The sequence below is a fragment of the Eutrema salsugineum genome, unplaced genomic scaffold (genome assembly GCF_000478725.1).
Source record: "Eutrema salsugineum unplaced genomic scaffold, Eutsalg1_0 scaffold_10, whole genome shotgun sequence".
Taxonomy (NCBI): domain Eukaryota; kingdom Viridiplantae; phylum Streptophyta; class Magnoliopsida; order Brassicales; family Brassicaceae; genus Eutrema; species Eutrema salsugineum.
The window spans coordinates 2,908,911-2,914,875 of record NW_006256908.1 but is presented as its reverse complement, the minus strand read 5'-3'; the positions used below and the strand labels follow the sequence as shown (position 1 = coordinate 2,914,875).

The 5,965-nt window shown below is 34.2% G+C and overlaps 1 pseudogene; it reads left to right on the top strand.

Moving 5' to 3' along the window:
• Positions 1 to 1,198: 1,198 nt before the first annotated feature.
• Positions 1,199 to 4,205, top strand: LOC112081503 (annotated as a pseudogene).
• The last annotated feature ends 1,760 nt before the right edge of the window (positions 4,206 to 5,965 follow it).

The following is a 5,965-nucleotide window of genomic DNA, read 5'->3' as shown; positions in this document are numbered from 1 at the left end:
CTCGGCAAACTGACATACTATCTTGGAATTGAAGTGATTCAAGGAGCTGATGGGATTCGCATAAAACAAGAGGGTTATGCAAAAGGAATTCTCTTAGATACAAGGATGGATACATGTAATCCCACACAAGTTCCAATGGATGCAAACATAAAGCTCTCAAAGGCAGAAAGTGAGCCAGAGATTGATGCCACGGCATACAGGAGAAGCATCGGATGCTTGAGGTACCTACTTCACACGAGACCAGACTTGGCATACGCTGTTGGAGTTCTAAGTCGATACATGCAAAGTCCGAAAGAAAGTCACGGCCAAGCTCTTAAACAAGTACTTAGATATGTAAAGGGAACTACCAACTTGGGTTTGTTTTTCAGGAGAGACGGATCAAATAAAGTGATTGGTTATAGTGACAGCAGTCACAACATTGATGTCGATGATGGAAGAAGCACGTCAGGCCACATCTTCTACTTCGGAACATCACCAATCACGTGGACATCACAGAAGCAACCCACCGTCGCGTTGTCGTCCTGCGAGGCTGAGTTCATGGCAGCTACGGAAGCCGCAAAGCAAGCTATATGGCTTAAGGAGTTAATGCGAGAAATACTTAACAATGACGAGAAAGTCACACTACGGATTGACAACAAGTCAGCCATTGCACTGACCAAGAATCCTGTTTTTCATGGAAAGAGCAAACACATTCTCAAGATGTATCACTTGGTTAGAAAATGTGTGGAGAATGATCAAATAGAGGTGGAGTATGTTCCTGGCACATTACAGAAGGCGGACATACTTATGAAGCCACTAGCCCGAATCAAATTCAAGGAAATGAGGAACTTGATCGGAGTACAAGCAATCGAAGACCCTGCAATTCATGTTGGAATTACGGGGGTGAATGTTGGATAATTCCAGAACTTGGGGAATAAGTTTCTTTAGGAACTGGAAGTTTCTAGAGAAATAGAGAAAAGGAAATTAGGTTTTGCAAATATGGAAATTGGTTTGTAATCCTAATAGGTTTAGGATGTCGCTTATACCTATATAAAGAAGTTCTGTGTAGAGAGTTGTTCGACAAGACTTCAAGAGAGAGATTTAGTTTTTGTGTGAGTTTTCAAAATCTAATAAAGAAGTGCAATTCTTTAAGCTTTTGAGTTCTACATAATCAACTTGAATTGAAAACTGAAAAATGTGAGAGGATCGAGAGCATACAATGAGGCAATTATCATGTGGCAAACCACACGAACCATTTGAAGTCTCAATTGGTTATGTAAGCCATTTCAAAAACGATTTTTGATGGGTTCGAAATATAATTTTATTCCGGTTATGATCCACATATCCATGAGAAGGTGTTTAAGCTGTGGTGCTTGATCCACTTCTCTTGCAAGTAGATGAACTTAAGAGTATAGCCTTTCAAGCTAACCAGAAATCTGCATTAATATTACATCTTTCAATGCACACTAGGTTTCAAGAAACTTCAATCCCATCTAAATCGTCTAACGCCTTTATTGGAAAGTTAACAAACAATCATTAAATAATTTGCCTTTTGCAACTAATAAAGCATAAAAAGCATTAGGGTAGGTAGAAACCATACACTATTCTTTTGTATTCATCTTTTTTTTTTTTATCGATTATTATTTGAACCAATGGTCTTTTGTTTTTAGTGTCGTCAAAAGAGAACGGATATTGTTGGATGTTGCGTGGCCAAGAAGGGAAGCACGACTTGTCTGCTTAAGTTCTGTCCCAAGTGCCTAATAAACAGGTTTGATTTGATGTTTTTTTTTCTTTATTTTGAGAAATTTATGTCTTTTGTTGTGAGGAGATGTATATTCTATAGCGATTGTGTTATATGATTATGTCTCAAATCATAGGTATGGGGAGAATGCAGAAGAGGTTGCTTCAAAGACCGATTGGATTTGCCCCAAATGCAGGGGTATTTGCAATTGTAGCCTCTGCATGTAAGTCAAAATAATTATATGTTTTTTTTTTAACAAAATAATAATAAATATACGTTTTGAAGCTTATTTTATATAAAATTTGTCAACTGATTTTATTTTCCAGGAAGAAACGGGGTCAGAGGCCTACCGGGATATTGGTATACAAAGCTAAAGAAACTGGGTGCTCCTCTGCCTCTCAGCTTCTTGAAACTGAGGGTGCTGACAAATTTTTCTACAAGAAGAAGGCAAAACCGGTATATGCTCTGTTCTAGAGAGATATATGTTGTGTGTAATCTTAGCTTTGAGTCTTACCTTGTGCCAATTTTGACTGCAGGAAGATGCTGGTGTAGCTTCTTCCCAAAACCAAAGGGAGGAGAACACTGTTATGGATATAAACAACGCATGTGGCATTGAGACTGCTGCAGTGAAAAAAGGTAAAAAGAAAGAGAAGGATCAGCTTGAGGAGGTTAAAATACCTCAGGGTATCAGCTCAATCACTGTTTCTGGCATTGACTTGCCCCCTGAAAATGCTGGAGACGTATTTCAGTTCTTGGAGTTTTGCTTAGCTTTTGGAAAGGTATCATCTATGCCTTTGCACAGTTTAATATATGCTCAGAACTTTGAATATTGGAAATTTAATTGTTGACTCCTATCTACTTCACATGACTATTTCGAATAGACTCTTGATTTGAAGGAAGGAGAAGCTGAATGTGTTATACGTGAAATGTTGTCTGGGAGCCAACAACATCCTATGGTCATCCAGATGATAATCAAATTACTGACTGTGATATTGGAAGACAGAGGAGAAACGTAAATATTTTTTTTTTTAATTGAAAAATATCAAGTTTTCTGCTAGCGGAGTTCTCTTTTGATGCATGTCTAATTGATCTCAATTTTTAAAATAATGTAGATCGGTTTGCTTGAGTGCGACTGATGATAGTTGGTTCACTGTCATTAGAAAATATCTAGTGGAATCAGAAGTTCAAATTGATGGCTTCCCTGCTCAAATGCTTCAAGAGTATGAGAAGTTGGATTTGACGAGCAGGTTTAAGCTTTTGAATTTCTTATGCGATGAAACACTTGGCACATCGTAAGTTATAGTAATTTTCATATAATGAATTAATTATTCTCTTGATTTTAATGGTGCTTGAGGGCTCATATGTTGTGATAAATGTTTCAGATTGATCAGGAATTTCATTGATGATTCTTTTGCAAAGAAGCAGGAAGCAAAAGAAAAGTTGAAGGCAGCAAAAAATAAGGTACCTGTAAATTCTACTTTGTTTTTACAATATAAGTTTGACAACACGTGATGCATCCAAACTTTTTTGCTGTAGGTGAATCAACATGAGCAGAAGCTACAACATGAGTTTGCCAAAGCTGTATCAGAGAGTAATGGGACTCTGTTGTCAAATGAAAAATGGCAAGCAATTTTATCGCAAACAAATGATGAAGAAGTTCATTCTGAAATGCTTGAAGCATCCGAAATGCTATCTAAAGGTACAAATCTAAACATATGTAATTATTTATAATAGTATCATCTGTTTAGAGCCTTACTGTTCTCTTTGTTTTTACAGTGAGTCAAAAAAGTGATGATACTCATAGAACCAAGTCGGTCGAACTGGATGAAAATGGTTTTATTCTTTGGAAGTTGAAGTCATAAGAACCAAACTTGTTGCTTCAAGGTATGACAACATACCAACTCTTTATTATTTTCTTGAAGAAGTGTATTGGAAAGAACTCTGTTAAAATGTTATAGTAACTTTAATCTCCTTTTGTTTTTGTGCAGATATAGGAAGCTGGGATGAAGTGTGTGCTCATGAAAAATGGTTTGCATTTAGCTCTGAGCAGAAACCAGAGATAGAGAAGTACCTCTCTTTCAAAAGGTAAATAATTTTATTTCACTCTTAAGCTTATAAGATCAATGGATTTATTAACGGTGTCATGAAGCTTTTTAGGTTTAAACGTTTCTTGTTTAATCTCAAATACATCTATATGTACAAAACACGCAACTAAAAGCACATATTAACAAAAAAAGTAATTGATGCTTCACTTGAAGATACTGCCTTTGGAATCTCTATGTATTACAAATATAATGCTAATTTGTTCATGGGTTTGCATACTCTGATTTTCATCTCGTTTCTTCTTTTGTATCCTATGTTTTGTAGGATGAAACGGCTTGAAGCAAAGAGGAAAACAAAAACTATTCTTGAGTTGTAGTGATCTTTTTCATTTTAGTTGCAAGAGCACATAAGAAAAACATGATTCTGAGTAGTAGAGGCAGGGGTAAAAGTACTGCTAACTCATAAACTCTTTAAACATGTGATTTTTAATTGCATTTGAGTATATGATTTGTTGTTGTTGTTAACTACATTTCTGAACAACCAAAAACCTTGTTTTGTAATTTTTTTCATGTTAAAGAATAAATCCATTCCAACCTCCTTGGAGGCAATCTTTATAGTTGGTAGTTGTAAGGTTTCAAAAACATCTAAAAGGCAAAAGATTCATTATATTTGATATTGTTGTCATCGAATCCATAATCCATACGTCGTGTAAAGTTTTTTTTCAGTTTGTGCTGTAAACAATACTTCCTTTGTTCCTAAAAGAATGATGTATTGATGTTAGAATCTATTATAAATCTTCTCTAATTTAAAGCTGCATTCATTGTAAAAATGATTTTTTTTGTTTGAATATAATTTTACATTCGATTCAAAAATTAAATGATGTATTGATGTTTTATGATTTCTCTTATTCCTAAAAAATGATGTTCTAGGTTTTTATTTATTTTAAATTAGTTAAAGTTAATAAATGATAAATTTAAGAGATATTTATTAAGATTGTTGAATTACTATTGGTTTATGGTTATGGAAAAGTTTCTAAAGTGAAAAATAATAATAAATTACATTAACTGTTTCTTAATAAAATTTTAAAACCAAAACATTATCCTTTTGTTAACATCATCTTTTTAACAACAATACCGTGCAGATTTTTTTCTTCAATTATTTCAAATTGATATATTTTTTAATTTTCCTTGAAAACAATAATCATCATTTATTTGGTGTTAGTATATAATTATAAATCAATTTTTTTTCAAAACAAAATTATAAATCCATCAATTTAAAATATAATATTATTAAAAAATTAAGAGTTTATACAAAGAAAAACTATCAATATTTATTATAACATAAATTATTGTATAATATTTACGTAAATATTATTTAAAAATCTATTTAATAAAAATTTCAGTTTATTTGAGTGGTTGAAAATTTAATATTAAAATTTATTAATTAATTTTCGTTCAAAAATTGTAACTTTAAATTAAAAATTAACATATGGCATCTTCATATTAACTCTAAAATACTTATGTGGCACTGAGAGTATATTTTTAATAGATTATCTTTTATATATAAGATTTTTTTTTTGGTCGAACTGTGAATTTCATTAATCAATTAACTTGATACTTAAGAGCTCTGAGAGCGTTCTTCGCAAGTGTGTCCGCCTCAACATTATTTAAGCGAGGGACATAATGAGATGAAATCAAAGAGAAAGATAATACCAGTTGGCGTAGATCATTAACAATGGCATAAATTTCTGTATGTGTTTCCTGCGAATTGATGAGATTAATCAAGACTTGAGAGTCCGAACGAACCTGCATTTCGTCAAATCCTACATCAATGGCGGAAAACAACGCTTCTCTGAGTGCCCAAGCTTCTGCAGTAAATACAGATGAGACAAAATGGCGTGAGGCAGAGAACTAGCTGCCGAGGCTCCTCTTCCTCTGGGGATCGAAAGATGAATCCCATACTGCAGTTACCTGATTCTGCATGCCAAGTTGCATCCACATTGCAGATGACGCTGATGGCAGGAGGAGGGAGTGTCGTCGTAGCCTGTGAAGCTTGGGGTTTTTGGAGAGAGGATTGTGCCTCTTTCCATGCTCTTGCTTCTCCTAATGCTTCGGAAATCACCTCTCTTGCTGTATACGCCGTGTCCGCAAATAAGCGATGGTTTCTGGTTATCCATAAATTCCAGCAGATCCAAATGGGAAG